Below are 19,450 nucleotides of genomic sequence, written 5' to 3' on the forward strand. Positions count from 1 at the left end.
ATAGCTGCTCTGTAATATATTCTATACCATTATTTTCATTATAAGGACAATGCTAACCTGGATTCATATTGGTGAAAATAGCAATTTATGGCATTTCATATTTATGTTTGTTTTCTATCTATTGGAGGGGCTGCAACAGGAGCAGCGGGATAATCTTTGGAAAATTACCATATTTAAGTCTGATATGTAAGTGTTGTTTGGAGATAGTTTTAAAAACTGAGAGACATTTGCAAACACAATCAGCTAAGCAGGTTTCTCCTCTGTATGTGTTCAAATCTTCTCGGACTTGCTTCTAAATCACTGTTTGACTTAAAGGTGCCATTTTCAGCTCCATATTTTTATTCTTGCATTCTGCCAGAGTATCTCTGTGGGACTCATAGTTCAAAATAGTCCTATTTTGTCTTTTAATGGGCCTTGGTGCAGCCTGTCATTTCTTCCACTGTTTAAAACAAGCTGTTTCAGCTCCCTTACCCGTCCCTTTAATCCAACTTTTTTCTCATTGGCTGTCTCTGCAGACAGAATGTTTGAGCTGCAGGTGGGTGGAGCTTCTTTGCTCACAACCAGATCCATGTGCCTGAGGTGGCCCTGTTAGGGATGCCCGCTCTTTGATATACAGCGCAAAGAGCAGAAACTGCAAAATTACCTGAAACTGAGCGCTTAGAACAGTTTGACGTCTGAGCTTTTGGCTCACAGGAGGTTATTTGAACACGCACCGATCTCATTATTTGAAACTTTGGCCATGATTGATATGGGGTTTCACCAGTGCAACAGCATTATGTATCACAGAAATCAGGAAAAAGCACTTTCAGGTAACTCGTTCATGCATATTTAAAGTCGAAGGGAATACATACAAGAATGTATCTACCAAATAAGCACAGACGTGATGTTTACTGTAAATCATGTGATTCGTCATGTAGTTGATTAGGTCGACTGGTTAGTTGACTTCTACGCTTGTTGAAGTGATTGTGAATAAATCTTACATTTACACGGGGAGATGTAGTTTACAGTATTATTGACTGGTATTGTTCAATGTTACTTTGACATACGCTATTGAACTGTAATCAAATACCCCTTGATTACAGGTATCAGGCATCTGAGCTGAACTGTAATCAAGCCCCAACAGCGGCCTCCACAGTGTTTAGCTCGGTGGCAGTAAGGTGCATTTTTGGTGTCTGCACGTGTGTCAGATGCTTCTCCTCTCTGTTTTGGAGATGCGTGTTTCTTTTTGAATCACTTTTCCATTTTTTAGATATAAAATTCAAGCTAAGCTCCCAGCTTGTGATGCTGCTCTTTCACAGGAACAACTTGTTAAAAAAATCAGACAGTTCTGTTCCCCTTAGATATTTCCTATTAGTGATGCAGACCACCAGGAAGCATTCGTGCAGGCTGGAATTTGCGCTTCAGCTGACCCTGAAGGGCCTCCAGATTCCCCAAATAGAGCTGTGGGATGCTGCTGGGATCTGGGCTGCTCTGCTTGTTGCCACAACCCTGACACAGATAAGAAGCTATTAAAAAAAATAGATGAATGTTTGGAAGCATTTGCAAGCTTCTAAAAAGGTGCAGCTGCTCCTTTTTGTCTGCCAGTGGAGTCTGAACGCTCTCAGGAGTCTCTGAAGGGTTATGGAGAGTCTTGGTGGAGGTCTTCTGCTATTCTGCCCACACCTGTTGTCCTCCCTGTGAGCATGAGAGGAGACGATCGATACTGGGGATGTGGTAGCCACTAAGAATCACCTAAACATCCAGTTTCCCCCTCTGAAGTTTCTCCCATTCTCCCCAAAAAGTGATCCAACCACTTTAATATCCTGAAAGGAGACTCAGACACAGCCTTTTTTTTTTTTTGTTTTAATCATTTTCTATCTCCTGCTCTCTCACCTTCTCACAGTTAATCTAAACTGTTGTAAAGTCACCACACATAAATCTTGTGGTTTTTGTAGAACAAGTGCATGGCCGTAAAAAGAACCACCAAACCAGCAATTTTGCTTTCGGTAAGCATCTCAGCCTCACAGGGCAGCCAGCAGAGGAATAGACTTCTAGTCTGGTTTCTATCTATACTGTAATTACCGGCTTTAGAAATAGACTGACACTCTAAGGAGTTGTTTTCCTCTTATACACGTGCCTCCCCACTCTCCCTTTCTGCCTCGACCTAAATATAATCATTATTTTTTTACTTGTGTTTCAGCGCATGCAGGAAAAAACATGTAGCATTTTCTTGTGGCGTAATATCACTTTGAGATATGATATTAAACTTCAATATATTGCAGGTAAACAGACAGAACAGAGATACAGTCCATAGTATGAGAAATGAATCACAGATGACATTTGATGGCAATGATTAAACACATAAAGCTGTTTCAGAAGCTCTGACTGAAGTGACTGAAAGGGTGCAGATGTAAGAAATATCGAAGAATATTGATATTTAAGAATTTGTCACATGCTCAAATGCTTAGTTAGATATTTATGCAGTCTCACAAGCTGCTAAACCTAAATCTCACCACCAAACTCATCTTGTATGTGCAACTTTTTGTATTCTTTTATTAAAAGAGACATTTCACACCCAAATCAAATGTACGTACTTCAGTTCTGGCCTGTAATAATATTTAATTATTTATTTTTAGAGCATCTTACTCAGTTTTTCTTCAAAGTAAAGCAACCAAATGACACTTTCCTCGCAATGCTCAAAGTGAGCGCAGCAATAATGTCTTTCCAGAAATCATGACCCAGTTACTCAAAATTCTGCAAACCTTGTCGTAAGCACTTGTTTTTGGAATTATTTTTTCTCCTCTCAAAAGAAGTTGAAGGGTGGACAGTTAATACTGACATGCAGTCACAAGCAGCCTCTTGTCTTGGGTAGATGGACGATTTCTAACGTGGGGTTAAATCTTTGGCGAGTGTAGTCCAATAAAGAGAAAAGTGTTCCTGCATGACACACTCACAACAAAGTTTGTGGATTTCTTTTTGAGTAACTGGGTCATGATTTCTGAGATGAGACACTGCTGCTGAGTTTTTCGAATACACGGTATGGTGCAAAAATTTTGTGCCACCCCTGATTTCTTTATATTTTGCTAGGAAATGGGAAAGAGGTACAGCTTGTAGAGCTAACTTGCAATTTCTTTAAGTAGTCTTCAGGAATGGTTCTCCAGGCTTCTGAAGGACATTCAAAGTCAATGTCAACTTTATTTATATAGCACATTTAAATGAGTGGCTGTTGAAAAAAGTGCTGTACATCTAAAATAATCAATTCAAAGCTCTTCTTTTAATGTTGGCTGCCTTTAGTTCTGTTCTCTGTCAAAAGAATCCCACTCTGCTTCAGTGATGTTGAGATTTAGGCTCTGGGGAGGCCAATCAATGACTAAATATGTTCCATTGTGTGTTTTTCTATCCAGATATGCTTTTACTACATTGGCAGTGTGTTTGGGATCATTGTCCTGCTGAAAAATGAAGCCACTGATAATCAGATGCTTTTAAGATGATATTGTGTGGTGCATCAAAATCTGATGGTAGATAATATAATTTCAATAATTTCATCAATTTTGATTAAAAAAAAACCCAAACCACAGGCCACATGGTGCACTAAGCCATGACAGAGTCTTCAACATGTTTTTCTTATGACCTCCTGTGAACATACTGGCGACAGTTGTAGTTGGATGAACTAAAGGACTGAAGGGTCTGTTGCATGTCTCAGGTCCGGAGTTGGGACATTTGCTGGATTTTTCTATTTCTTAAGGACATGACTTTCAGTTGTTTTTCATCTGCTGTTTTTTTTAGGCTTGATCCTTATTTTTTTGTCTTCTATTTTTCCAGTTACCTCATTTTTCAAAACCACATAAAGGATAGCATGCAGAGGTATGCCAAGCTTTGGGAAATACATATACATATATATATGTATATATCTATATACACACACACATATATATATATATATATATAGCCGCTTATCAGCAGCCCAAGCAGAGAAGCCCAGACCTCCCTCTCCCCAGCCACCTCCTCCAGCTTGTCCAGGGGAACACCAAGGCGTTCCCAGGCCATATAATCTCGCCAGCGTGTCCTGGGTCTGCCCCGGGGCCTCCTCCCGGTGGGACATGCCCAGAGAACCTCACCCAGGAGGCGCCCAGGAGGCATCCTTGTCAGATGCCTGAACCACCTCAGCTGGCTCCTTTCGATGTGGAGAAGCAGCTGCTCTAATCTGAGCCCCTCCCGAATGGCCAAAAGGGAGAGGCCAGCCACCCTTTGGAGGAAGCCCATTTCCGCCGCTTGTATTCGCGATCTCGTTCTTTCGGTCACTACCCATAGCTCGTGACCATAGGTGAGGGTAGGGGCGTAGATCGACCAGTAAATTGAGAGCTTTGCTTTTACACTCAGCTCTCGCTTCACCACAATAGACCGGTACAGCGCTCTATATATCTATATACATATATATATATGTAATTATGTCTTTTTGTGACAGGCTGCTAGTAACAAAGCACATAAAGATACAATTTAATATTGGTATTATCTGTCATGTGCAGACACATAACAGATAACTTAGCAAACAAGTACAAGAAAGCCTGGGTCCTTGGAAGCAAAATATATAGAAATGAGGGGTGGGTTATGCACAGTGCTGCATCATGTTTGGCCCTCTGAGAACCATTTACAATAGATCAGTTATATTCAAGAGGAGGGTGACACCTCTACTGCTCCAAAACTGGGCAACACACAACAAAATAAGCTCCAGGAGTAAAATAAAACAAAAAAACGTAGGAAAAGCAAGTAAAATGTAGAGCCTACTACAGAGTAATATGATTAGATTTATCTTTATACAGCATGTAATGGTGCATTAAATAGCTAACACCCATGGTAAGTATGTAGCCTTTGTTCAAGAACTAATCCTCGAATATCATAATCCCTGGATATTTCCTGACTGACTCTGGATCACAAATTAAGTACCACTGAAGCCGTTTGCTTTAGCTTGATCGTGGGAAGAACAAATGTGTAAAGTTTTCACACACTGACTCTGGTGCATGATGATAAAAATCCTTTCCAAAGTAATTTTTCCAAATATGGAAAAAATGTAGTTGTTAAATCTGGAGCTTCAGAGCCTCGTGAAGGAAACGTTCAGAAGCACTGCAGTAGTTCAAGCTAAAAGGGAAAAAAATGGAAAAGCATTAATCACATTGTCTCTGACTTTAAAAGCCAGGGCAGGCCTAAATTTAGAAGTGTTTTCTCGGCTGAGTAAAAAAAATAAAATAATGAAAGAGTACAATTACACTGAATCCGCCTGCACTTTTAAAACAGGCAAAATCTGAAAATGTCATGTTGTTGATGGTCTGCCTTATGCAAATCTTGATATTGATATGTACTGTATGTCTGTATGTGCAGGTCAAACACATGCGACCTGTGAGATTCGGCAGCACGCCTGTTGAATACGATAATAAGCCTTTATTGTGGGTTTATGGACAAAAGAAATGTCAGCAGTGTAAAAATGAATCATTCAGCCAGTTTTGCTACAGAGTCCATTTCTACATTTCTACATTATTCACAATCTGCAGAGCTTCAAATTGAAAATCCTTTGACCTTATATCTAGTGTACATATAGCATCTTCGTATTTTACACACCTCTTTATTAGAGGTCTGATCTTATTCTTTCTGTCTTCCCTGCTAAGACTATAAGATATGTATTTCAAAACTGATTACTGATAAAAGACTGATTACTTTCTCTAAGGGCAGCTGCGCTGAAGTACACTCGGTGCTGTTTCCTTGAAAGAAAACAATCAGCTGTAGTCCATGTCCTTAAATATGAATAGATGGGGGTAAAAAAGGAAGAAAAGAGAAGGATGATCTGGTTGTAACTGGATCCAGAAATACTACGTGAAAAAAACATGTGCCGGAAAATGGTAATTAAAATGTTGTTTGTCAGGAAGGGTTCAGAAAAGAGCAACTTCAGACTGTTTATCAGAATCACAGATTAGAGTATTGTTTATCTGGGAAACACCTTTCAAAATAAAATTAGAATTTTTGCAGTTGAGTTGAAATACCCATTTCGGAATTCCTCCCTGAAAAACAAGTTTCAGTACAATTTAACGTGTGATTCATTCGCTTCATCAGAATGCAAATGAGCGCGCAGAGGACTCCAGGAGTCCTGATTTAAATTCCTGCATGCTGACAAAAGAAACTCCCTTTAATTTAATCTTGAAGGCCTTGGCCAAATGCGAAGGAAAAACACAGTTCTGCTTGACTTTTAATACATTCGTAGGACTTTAGCTGCATGACCTTCAGCCGTCCAGCGCTCTGAGAAAGAAAATAAATAAATACATTTTAAAAAAGGCAGGCACTCCATGGGAACATGGCCAGGTTAATATTTTTCATTAGGTTTCTGACATATTTTCGTTGCACTTCTTGAGAATGAAATTTCAGACTCCAGTAATATTTGAATACAAAATAAAGTCCAAAGAAAATAAAGAGCCTAAAAATTGAACTACTGTGTCAGATCATTGTCTTTTTTTTTTTTTTTCAAAGTTCTCAGAATTTTAAAAAGTAATGAGAGGGGGGATAAATTGGATCACACAATGACCACAGACCACAGTGCAGCCTGGAGCTCTCCATTGTGGCGTGGAGAAAAGAATTCTCCTCTTGCTTGCGTCAGCTGCACACTTCATTTAGCGCGCATCTGATTTATTATGACCAGCCTCGCCAAATGGCTGTCCATGTTATATATATATATTCAGATTGTGAGGAATAATTGAAATGCCATGCACTCTTACTTAGTCAGTGCGTCGGCTGGTTGTGCAGTCTGTGGGAATGTAGAGCGCGTAATGCATTTCTTCTGTTTTGATTTTAATGTTGGTGCATGTGCACAGGATGTAGGCATGTGCCTAAAGTGAACTTGAGGGCAGTTTCTCGGTTTTGGGCCAATTAGAGCAGGCAATGAACTCTGTGTGTCCGGGAGAAAGACCATCATCAGTCTGTATGACCTCTGGTCCGCATGGAGTCTACACATCGAGCATATGGGAATGCTGGGAAATGGATTGACTTTCTGCCAGTGGAGGGCCATGAAATATTAATTCACACCTCTTTTCTGACAGTGAGCAATACTCTGACTGCAAATACGCGTGTGCCTGCATGTGTGTGTCTGGGTTTGTGTTTACACATATGTAGGCTGATGGAAATCAAGCGGAACGTGCTGGAATGCAGCTGTGTGAGAGAAAGAGATCAGCAGATGGGATGAAAGGTAGTTCAGACCTGGTCGAGCTGCAGTGATAAGTAACAGTGTTTCAGAACACTGTCGGGCCATTTATACCAAGTGTTGAAATGATTCCTGAAATAACTTGAGGTTGTCTTTTTCTGTGGAGGTGCAGCGGCGGAGGCAGATTGTCCTCTTGTCCGTGCTGCGTTCATGTGTGTAAAGGCTCGCGCACTCATGCTGATTCAAAGCTAACGTTGGAGTAGAGCTGCAACAATCCTCCGCACATTGAACAACATAAAAAAAGCACAGTCATTCATAAGTGAGAGATGTGCACAAAAGCAGCAGCAGCACAAGACATCACTTCTCGCTTCATTTTCGCTTAGCAAGGTTTTTTTTTTCACTCCAAATCAATGAGATCTGACTGAAATGTCCATCCAGCTAAATGCAGAGGAGGGAAAGATTTAATGTTGTGTGAGGGAGGAGAGGCACTGTCTCACTTTAGGGACAAGCTGGGGACTACTGAGACCTCGACTGACGTGATAACTAGATTTTAGAGCTACTAAGAGCTCCTGCTAATGACATTCGGGTTCTATAGTGGCGACTGGAGATAGGAATCGACTGTCAGAAAGACCATGCTTCATACTGGTGTGGAAATCTTGTGAGAGCAGGTTTACTCATGAACAGATGTCCTACACAGAAAAGCTTATTGCAGCTAACTAACCTGTGGAGAGTGGCATACGGCAATAAAGCCACATCCCATGCTGAAAGTCCTTCATGCGTATCCCACATTAGTCTGCGTCCATGTTACAAGGATGCCATCTTTGTATGAGTATTTGGACTAACAGGATGGAAAACAATAAAAATGTTCCTCTTTTTCTAAAGTGAATGGAGGGGATGATGGGATACAATTACAGCATCTTTAAATTTGGGGTGATTAAAAGATTTTAATTGGACTGTGAAGGGTAGCATTTGCTGTTCACTTTAACATTGTCACACATGCACTGCAAGTCAATTCAATTCAATTCAATTTTATTTATGTAGCACCAAATCACAACAACAGTCGCCTTAAGGCACTTTATATTGTAAGGTAGACCCTACAATAATACATACAGAGAAAAACCCAACAATCAAATGACCCCCTATGAGCAAGCACTTTGGCGACAGTGGGAAGGAAAAACTCACTTTAACAGGAAGAAACCTCCAGCAGAACCAGGCTCAGGGAGGGGCGGCTGTCTGCTGCGACCAGTTGGGGTGAGAGAAGGAAGACAGGATAGAAGATTACCCAACAGAGGTGCATGTCAACTTAAATGTCTGGCACAGTGAGTCTGGATTTTATCCTGTTGCTTGTGTGAATGGTGTAGCTAATATTCTGGCAAAACTGCCGGAGATATTATACAGATAGATAGAGATATGGCACTGATAGACTCAAAAGTCTATGGGAGAATTCTGCAGAAGCAAAAAATAATGGTAGGAGTGTAACTTCTAGTGGACGGGACCTTCTGAAATCTAACTTTTGGGGCAACATCAACAAAGTTTTTATCAGCTTTGACTTAATCTATATTCTATATTTATATCTGTAGCGATTGTAATCATGTGTAGTTTGCTTTCCCAATAAATGAAAGACACTGAGGTCTTTCTGCTATTAGCATCTGTATAAAGACATTTTTTACCATGTAGGCCTCATTTCAGCAAAGATTTACCCCCCAAAATAATGACAATATTTACTGTACAGCAGAGAAAACATTTAAAAAAGACTTCTTAAACTGTGGCATACGGCAATAAAGCCACAAGTTTTGTGCCTAATATATAATAATCTAAACAAACTAGTAAAATAGCACAACTCACCACGTGAAGACCTTGGACAGAGAAGAGGATGTTAGAGGTGGATGGATTGATCCAAACATCGACAGTATTGATGCCAGCACTGGTAGTGGTATTGGATCAATACATTGTTTCTGTCCTCTAAGTTTAGTATGTAATCCAATGACTGTGTTAACATGCACTATGAAAAATGTCTGAACCTTTTTGTGTTGAGTGTCTACTTGCTAATTTATTTCAGTAGGTGTACATTCTGATGTGTTTACCGTGCACTACGACTTTAAACCGGTGCTAGTTATTCTACAGTTTCATCTCATAATGATCCAAGTTAAATTCTGTCATATTTACATTGCACTAGTTACACTAAACTATCACAAAGTCACTTCATACTAACATCTAACAGCTGCTGGTTCTATTACTGTGGGATTTGTTTCTGCTATGTTGTATCTATTATCACATTAAGGTTGCACTGCTACATGTTTCATCATTTCTTTTTGGGTCTAATAGAAATGTAAAGTCTTATTGAATAATTTTATTTGTGGGGCTGAGTAAAAAGTTGAATCTTGATTTTTGGGAGGTATTTCAAATTGACTGCCAAGTGGACAGGTTCGCTTCTAGGTGGCCTTTGCATGTACCGCTAGCAAGAGGGCATCATTTGTGCTGCTGTATGCAGACTCTAGCCTGGTAGCTCTCTCAGATCTTTGCACAAGTGCAAAGATGATTAAGCAGATTGATTCCTGCTCTGTGCCACATGTGAGAAAGAATGACTTTGGAAACTATCCACACGTGATTCTTCAGAAGCTCATAAAACACCTCACATTTGTACCACATGTGTGATGTAGGCAGGTTTTGTAGGTTTGGCTTAAAATAATCAATATTTTATTGACCTACAGACTTTCAGCTTTAATTTAAGTTATTTTACTAAACTTTTGAATTACGTGTTTAGGAATTACAGCAAAGGATCAATTGGAAAAAAATGAAAGTGATTCATTGAAAAACGGATTTCAATTAAGCTATTTGGTGATTAGACTTTGATGATCCATCACAGCATAATGTAATCTCAGCAGCGATCGGCGTTAGGGCAGAACCGCCCAGAGTCTAGACATTAGTGTTGCCAGAAGAGCACTGAGATTTCAAATACACAGACTGGAGGCAGGTTGGCTCCTGTGAGTTCAAAAAGAAAATGATTGGACTAGAGCAGGGGTCGTCAACCTGCGGCTCCGGAGCCGCATGCGGCTCTTTTGTCCTTATACTGCGGCTCCGGGTGGTTTCTGAAAATAAATTAGAAGTATTTAGCTGAAGTGTATTTTATTTGTGTTTAGTTCTTTTTTTAACTTGTAGTTCTAAATTGGAAAATTATTGTGATATTGAAATATAAAAATAAAATTATTTTATTATTTTTCATCGCTCAAAATAAGCTTCACACTCGCGGAAGCCGGTATACCCGCCGAAACGCCGTGCATTTATCGAGACTTTCGACCCCAGGTAGGCCAATTATGGATCTTCGGATCCACATTATGTCGGCAGCTGTTCTCCACCGTGAACTATGTTAAAAACAAACATCGCTCACACCTCACAGATGACAGCTTACAGTCCTGCGTAAAGATGAAAGTGACTTCGTACAGCCCCGATTTGCAGACCCTGTGAGCAGAGGTTCAGGAGCAGAACTCCCACTGTAAACATACCATGGCAGACCCGCTGCTTTTCAGCATCTCTTTATTGATCACTTGTCACACACGGTTGCTGTACGCATACAGCCGGCTGTAGCTTTTCAGCTCACAGCCCGACAACACAACAGCAGAAAGAGCACAGACTTTAAGGCGGCGAGGCGTGCCGCTCAGGTGCGACCGCCTCCCCTGCAGCAGCGCTGCAGACCACGCCCCGCCACACACATTAACCAGGTAAAATACACATTTAGGCAGAATTTTGCAAATATCTTTTTTTTTTTTTAGCAGCATAGTGCTTTTTTTCCAATTATTTTTTAAAAGTCAGGTCAAGGCTCCAAAAGCCCAAAGGCGATATAAGGGTGGCGGCTCACAGCAGTTTTTGTTTGCTACATGGATCGTTTTAGTTCAGCTGGGTGTCTTTCCTTTTGTTATATTTCTTTAAGAGTTCAAAATGTGTTAATTACATAAATAAAATGTAATTTTCTCCGTAGCACTTCATGGATTTCATAAGCAACACACCTTAGTTGCTCTGTGGATTCTTTTAAAAAGCAGTTAAAAACTTTTCTGTTCAAACAAGCCTTTTGTTGATCTACGTATTTTATATTCTTTACATTATTTACATTTGATCTTTTACATGGTGTATAATGTCTATTAATTGTATTGTTTATTTTAATCTTTGTGTACAGCGCTTTGTGACTGCCTGTCTGTGAAAAGCGCTTAATAAATAAACTTTACTTACTTACTTTAGTTGTTCACACAAAGCATAAAGGTAAAAAAATATATATATAAAGTGTTATCATCATTTTAGATGTCAAAAAGTATTTCCGGCTCCCAGTATTTTTTTTTTTGCGTGGAAACCGGGTCCAAGTGGCTCTTTGGGTGTTAAAGGTTGCAGACCCCTGGACTAGAGTAATGATGTCAGGATTGAGTTTGATAGCATGGGAAAACAAAACTGAAGCGTATACTGGCAGATAAACCCCCAGGAAGCAGGTAGATAAATGATTACAAATCATCCATAGCTTAGCTTCATTTTTATACGCTGACAGCTGACTGGCAAGCAGTTTCATGAGTGAGTGAAGCTTGTTCCCCTGTTATTTCTTTGTAAATGAAGACGGTAAAAGATCTGGAGTCATGTTCAAGTGCTGAATGTAAATTTTATAGCTTTCATTTTGATTTTAAATATGAAGGCCAATTAGATGCTGTAAGTGCATCTAATTGGCCAGTGCCCCCCCCCCCCCCCCAGGAAGGCACTGGCCATCTCAACAACAACGCTAAAAGTCCTGAAAGAAAACAGAAGACGACTTAGATTAATAACGACAGAATTATTTCCATGGTCAATAAAAACAATTTAACAACATCTAACAAAGTCAAGAACACTCTCGAAGAGGCAGGGACATCATTGTCAGCAGTGTTGGGTGTAATGCACTGTAATGACATTACATTCAGTAACCCAGTAATGTAATAAATTCAGTAATTGCATTACAGTTACAATTATACCATTTATTGGGCTTAAAAGGTTCTTCGGTTATCTGCAACTCACACAAACATGTTTGCACTTGCGCTACAATGAGCTGATTTCAGTTCATGTGTGGAAGGAGAAAAATGTTGGAGCTGTTGAGGAGTTATTTTGCAGTGCTCAAAAGGACAGGAGTGCAATGATGAAGTGAAAACTGCATGTAGGACAGAAACAACTGCATTATGCTAACGCAACTTCAGCTGTTTGCAAGCATCCGGACAGACAGCATGCTAACATACTAACGCAAATCTAACCCAGGACCCAGGGTGATGTTAAATCTGAGTGTATGATGACCTCAGCCCAGCACTTAGAAACTCAATTTGAACAGGTACCAAACACCAATCACGCTTGTAGCCCTCGTTTCTACCTGTTGATGTTTCTAAAATAGAATCACTGTGGAGATCATTTTAAATTCTCTTTAGGCTGGTTTTCAACTGTGGTTTGTGTTTAAACCAGCGGTCCCCAACCTTTTTTGCACCACGGACTGGCTTTTAAGGTGTCGCGGATAAATACAACAAAATAAAACCAGGACAGGTACCACAAAAAGAAGATCTATTCATAACAAATGGGAAAATACCCAGGGAAACCGAGTTAACGATAAAAATGATTAAAAAATAACGATAAAAACCGATATAAACCCTGAAAACCATAAATTTCACACCCAGTACCAAACGGTCCGTGGCCCGGGGGTTGGGGACCGCTGATTTAAACTGTAGCTTCAGGTTCATATTGTTAACTTACACTCTCTGCTCAGATGCAGACAAACGATTGGAACAACTGATTGGATAGAGCTTCACAGTGCAAATGGATAATGACCTCAAAGCATACTGCAAAAGCAACCCAATAATTTCTCAAGGAAAAGAAATGGGATGTTCTTCTTGGGACAAGTCTTTTACAAGTCAGTCTCAGTCCAACAGAATATGCTTTTCAGTCATTAACTACAAAAATGAATGCAGAAAGATACACAAACAAGCAGCAAGGCAAAAAACACAGCGTTTGGTGACTTTTGTGTGTTCTAGACGTCAGGCAATCTTTGCAGAAGATTTCCAAATATTGAAAAACAGTCCTTAAATTTAAAATGATGTTGGTTTGCCCATTCAATTTGGAGTCTCTTAAAATGGTGAAGTCTGTAATTTAAAATCCACTGTGGTTAGGTGCAGCTACAAAACTAAAAAGATCAGCAAATTACTGATCTAGCTGTTGGTAGGAGATCTTACCGGGTAAAGAAGGCACGCTAACCATCCAGAGTCTTTCTCCTGTGATTAAATAAACTGGAGCTCTGTCTACCCATGATGTCTCCAGACAGGCAGTGAATCATTAGTCCTTACACATATGCCCTAACAGTAAGTCATCACCAGTCAGTGACCTCCGAGAGACCCCTCTCTCAAAGTGACCCCTTGTGGCGCTACCGAAGAAAAAAAAAAATTCTTCACACATACATGTTCCTTGAATGCACTTTCCCGGTCACTGCTGTCCAATATATTATTCATGGTTACCAAGGAAAATGTGCAAATTATGTTTTTATAAGCACATAAATTATTCATGCACACAAAGATAAGGGCAGGTAAGAAAAATGGTTTTCAAGTAGCCAAAAATAAGCATTTAAAAGCACCAGTAAACACTAGCAGCTTGCATCTAGTCATTATCCAGTGTCAGTCATTATAAGGTGTTAAAAAAATGTCAAACAGTCCTGTGTTTTAAATTTTAGATTAAGCCTTTAAAGACATGCTGCTTTTGAATTAGGAAATTATGAATAATTTCAATGGTGTTAATGGGTTGAATGGAAAAATACACTTCGGCTGTAGAGAAATGGAGACAGCAGTGGTCAGAGATACAGTGTTCTAACAATATCTCATAGTTCAGGTGTGAAAATGTAAGAGACTAATGGCGGCTTGAAAAAAATAAGATAAAGAAAAGCTGTGCTTGAGATAAAAGCGTAAGCCATTAATGTTGAGGAGCACGTTATGGGATATGGTATATGATTCAACGAGAGGAGAGAGGACAGGCAATACTTCTTGAATAAATGAGTTTTTAGCCAATGTCTGAATCACTTTTATGCACTGGAGAAGTTTAATAAAAGCAATCTGAAGTATCTCTGGACCAAAAAATGAGCCTGACTACTTATAAGTCCAAGAAAAATAAAAATGAAGCGTTTTTGTTTTGGAGTATCTGTTCAGTTTTTTTAAAATCAAGTGTGTTGTTTCTAGACAATAACACAGCACTGGGAACACGGCTTTTATTTCCCATAACCTGAAGTGGTTATCTAATTGTGTAGTGCCGCGATAATATAGAGTTACATAGAAGACAGAATGGGGGAAGATGAAAATGAAGAGCATAACAATACCTGAGCTTATGTTTGCACTCTAAAACATCTTCTATATGGTAATCTTGTTTGGCTGTATAAGCACAAGCAACATTCAAACTGAATGGGTTTCCCCCTGTTCTAGTCGCTTTCTCCTGGTCTACTGATGTGTTCTTGTGCTTTATAGACTGACTGTTGTGGGGGGGTGGGGGGAGTGGGCTGCTTTCTATGACTAATCCTGCTATAAACAGCTCCTGTGACAGACCCTATTTTATTACACTTTGCTGCTGGTATCTTGAATAAAGCAGCAAAAAAAAAGACACTGCAAATGTGAATTTAATGCGTTTTTTTTCACAAGTAGATTACAATGTACATTTAAATGCAATCACTGAAAAGCCCTTATTTAATGGACACTGGCAACATAATGAGACAGCAGTTACATTTTTGGTTCTACAGCAGTCATATATAACTTTTCCTTTATTTTCATCTTTGCGATTTGTTAGGAATGATGCTGCTTTTGGTCTGTCTTCAGAGCTCTCTGTCCTTCTTGTATGTATTTGGGAAAATCGCAGATTTCAGCAGCATTCACCAGCATTCACCAGCAACTGTGCAGGGTAGCTGTGTGGGTGGAAATATGAAAGGCAGAAATCTAAATGTGTCTGACACAACGTCCACCGAGCCTCAGCGGATCCCTCTGAGAACTCTGGGTAGACTGGCTGCAGGTATGAGAAACGCAATTCAGCAGCGCCAGAAGCATTACAGATAAATATCGCAGAAATAAACCCAGAGGCTGGAGGAGGGGAGCACAATAGTGGTGGAAAACTACCCCATCTTTCTTTCACAATATTCTCATTTCCATTGTCCTTTACAGATTGATGATAAAAACAGCAGTATTTCTTCCTCAGTCTTATTTAAGTGACATGCCATGACAGATCCAACGTCTACAAAAAAAAAAACACCCTCTCTCTCTGGGAAATGTCATGAACAATATCATTGGTAAAAGGGAAAAAAAGAGTTTTATGGCTAACTGTGTTTTTACCCGTCAGAGGAGCGCTCCATCAACACCTCCACTCCTCCAGGCTCAGTGGGACCACCAGAAAAACAGCTAATCAAAACCTTTCATCCTGATGACTGCTGAGAGAAAAAGAACCACCTCTTGCCTCTTAGCACCTCAGTCTGAAGGGTGAGGGACTTCAATGCAAAGGGCTTTTGCAGCGCCACACAACCAATCAACTGGGTGGACGACTTCGAGCTTTTCATTTCTGCCTGATAAGATTTATATTGACCTGCCATCACTTCCTGAGTATTCTGAGAAAACCGGGCCCACAAAACACATCTGACATTTCAAGTTGTTCCTTTATTCATCACCTGCTTTTCCTGACTTCTGTTACATACACACTCACCGTCCACCTTGGTGATACATCTTGTTAATGCAAATATCTAATCAACCAATCATATCGCAGCAACTCGGTGTATTCGGGGCATATAGACATGGTCAAAATAACCTGCTGAAGTTCAAATTGTGCAACAGAATTGGGGAAAAAAAACTATGATTTAAGTGACCTTGAATGCAGCATGGTTTTTGGTGCCAGACAGGCAGGTCTGAGTGTTTCAGAAACTGCCGATCTCCTGGGATTTTCCTGCACATCCATCTCCAGGGTTTACAGAGAATGGTTTGAAAAAGAGAAAATATACAGCAGCAGTTTGCTTGGTGAAAATGCCTGTTTGGTATCAGAGGTTAGGGGAGAATAACCGGCAGCTTCGAGCTGATAAGAAGGCAACAGTAATTCAAACAAACAATCACACATTATAACCAGGGTAGAAGAGTGTCTCAGAATGCACGACATGTTAGACTAAAACCGAGGCTTCAGTTTACATAGACTCATTATAATAGGACAACAGAAGATTGGAACAACATTGCCTGGTCTGATGAGTCTCGGATAGTAGTGTCGTAATTTGGTATAAAAAACATAAAAGCATGGAATTAAGGCAGCTCTGAAAAGCAAACAGCTACTAGGAAGGTGTCCAATGAGCTATATTGTTACAGCGTTGGATGCTCATATTAGAAAATGGCCAGAGTTTCAAATAATGAGGTCAGTGTATGTGCAGGTAATTCCAGAGTGCTAAAAAGCACTGAATTTGGCTGTCTTTGGTTTGCTACTTTTGGTTCTCTGTGATGTTTCTTTATGTGTCATCTTCCTGCTGTTCAAACCCCGTGTGCGAGGGGCAACCAATCATACAAAATTTAGCTTGAAGGGTGCTAAACCAGCTTGTTTCAGACAGCAGATGAAATTAGAGGAGCTGCACCAAGGCCCAGTATGAGATGAATAAGGATTATATTGGACTGTGATTCATGCCAGCCTAATCTAATAGAGTTTAACTATAAGACTATGGTGTTGGAAATGACCATAATAGGTCCCCTTTTAGTATGAAGCTGTCTAATCAGATCTCAGTTTGACACATTTCTTCAGTTGTTTTTAGTTTTTGACAACCTGTTTGTTGTTCAGTAATTATCCATCCAGGGAGCACAAATTATCCTCCTGGCAGCAACCTGCTTAACATTCATACAGGTCACATTCACAGCAATACGGCACTGATAGAGCACATTAGAAGCGGCCCTGTATCTCCCCAATAACACGATGTAAATGAGATTCACGGCAAAGGGCAAAGGCACCTTAGTGATAACAGCTGAGGCGGGTTTGGTTATCAGTTATTAAGGATTGTATACATCATAAGATACGAGTTAAGGTTAAAAGCCTTGTTTTTTCCCATGTGAGAGAAGGCAACAAACAAAGAGGGGTTTTGTTGAAGGTTTACCGATGCTTTGAAGCATGTTTCCTTTTGTTTGCTCCGTGTTTTCTGTCTACCACACCCTTTCCTCAAAATCTGTGTGCAGACGCGCAGTCTTTACGGTTGATTACTGAGTCAGTGAAGCAAAACATCAGCTGGCTGTGTGTGTAATCACTGCTGATTGAAACGACGCACTTCTAGGTTCTGGTTCATTACTTAAATATAACTGGGATGAAATATAACCAGTATGTCAACTCATGGTGCTTAGAACTGTGAAAGAGTTCTTAACCTTTTCTCTCTTAAATATCGAGCATGTAAGTTGGCTTATGAGATTTTTAGTTTAGTTTGAAATAAGGTTGGCACTAATGTTTACTCTGGCTAGCAACAAGGTGTACTGATGCTCAAGCACATAAGCTGCATCCCAAGGTGGTCTGGGAAGCAGCTGTAATGTAAATGCTGATATGTCAAAGTCAAAATGTTAAATTTCTAACGCTGAACTAATCTAATTCACTGGCAACCAGAGACTTTAAATAGAAGGTGGACATAACCAATGACTAGCTAACTACCTAAACTAAACCCTTTTTTAAAACATATCCTCCTTTTTCATTCGAATGCCCAGTGACCAAAATTTACAAAATGAATATCATGTTAAATTCAATAATACTTCAATAAGACTAGCAACTGACACCACTGGGTTACTTATGTCTTGTTTTGCAATTTTACCAGATGATTATAATAGTGTGTTCACTCGTGATGACCTCAGGTTATTCATGCAAGTATAGTTCCTAGTGTCACTATGCATTTTTGCATAGACACCGTATGTAATCAAGTGGCACGAAATACAATTTTGCTTTGGCATGTGTCTCTTACTGCTGTGTTTGGCATGAATAAACCATAAAGCTGCGTGCACACTGGCAGCGATTCGCTCACATCGCTTTTAAGCTGATAGCTGGAAACCTGTGGACATTCCAAACTCCGGTTGCCTAGGTGACCCTCTAACAAATAAACTTAGTAGTGTTCTTCACTCATCGTCTCTTTAGTCACTTCCCTGAAAGTTTACAGTAGGTTCTGCTCAATTGACGTCACCAGCAGTTATTTTGCCCGTAGTTGCTTGAACTTGCCAAATATGATTGACTTTCTATGGTCTATGGTCGCCGTGAATCACTTTCAGTGTGTCCACAGCTCAAGAGAGAAAGGGCACTCAAACAATGCTGGAGTGCAGTCAAATAGTTTAGCTTAGGAGCGTTCCAGAGTGAAGTGACCCAGAAGTATCTGCATAACAGTCATAATAAGAGCTAGCTGAATTCTCTAAATACAAAAGAAAGCTTATTCACTCCATTTAACAGGATATAGTGAACCATTCTTTATGAAAGAAAATAATTAGACCACCCAAATCACAGCAATGCACCATCCATGAAAATGATCAACAAACCTGGCAACGTGACTGTGAGGGACTGAGACGGTTATGCATGAGGACACAGTAGCGATTTTGAGAAAAAACAGGTTTTAATGATCCAAAAATGCAAAAAATAAGTTATACAAAAGTCATCTAATAATACCGGGCCCTTTTGAACAGAACTAAAATAATAAAGTGAACAGGAAAAGAAACCTAACCACTCAACAGATCCAAAAACTAAGCTGACAAAAGGGACTAAACTACTGGCTTATCAAACCAGTTTTACACACAAGATGGAGCAAATACTAACAAATGATTTAATATTGAAGAAACAAAACCAACAGTCAGTTTAATAATTACTTTAAATGAATAATAACCAAATCCAAACATGACCAAATACCAACTCAGGAGTTAAAACAGACGACATATTTAAGATGGATGACTTAATCATGCCTCTGACTATGGAGCAGTGTTTGGCATGGCCCAGTTAGCACTTCCTGTATGTGAAGCTGCCTTCAAGAGCGCATCTTTTGCTCCCCGTGATGCCAGCAGGCCTCAGCAGCCAAACGGACGCTCCAGCACTGGCAAAACCAGAGAAAGAAATTAATAATGAATAAAATAAGAGAATTTAACAGAGCTGAACATATGAAACTGAACTAAGTCTGCATATTTGTATTGTGCACAATACTTCAGCAATGCCAAAAAAATCTCGCCATGACATGCAAACTCAAGAATTTTGTTGATTTATGTGTCTGTGTGTGATATTTATGGAATTAAGATCACTCTAAAATTGCTGTGTAAG

The sequence above is a fragment of the Oreochromis aureus genome, linkage group 4, assembly GCF_013358895.1.
Source record: "Oreochromis aureus strain Israel breed Guangdong linkage group 4, ZZ_aureus, whole genome shotgun sequence".
Classification (NCBI taxonomy): Eukaryota; Metazoa; Chordata; class Actinopteri; order Cichliformes; family Cichlidae; genus Oreochromis; species Oreochromis aureus.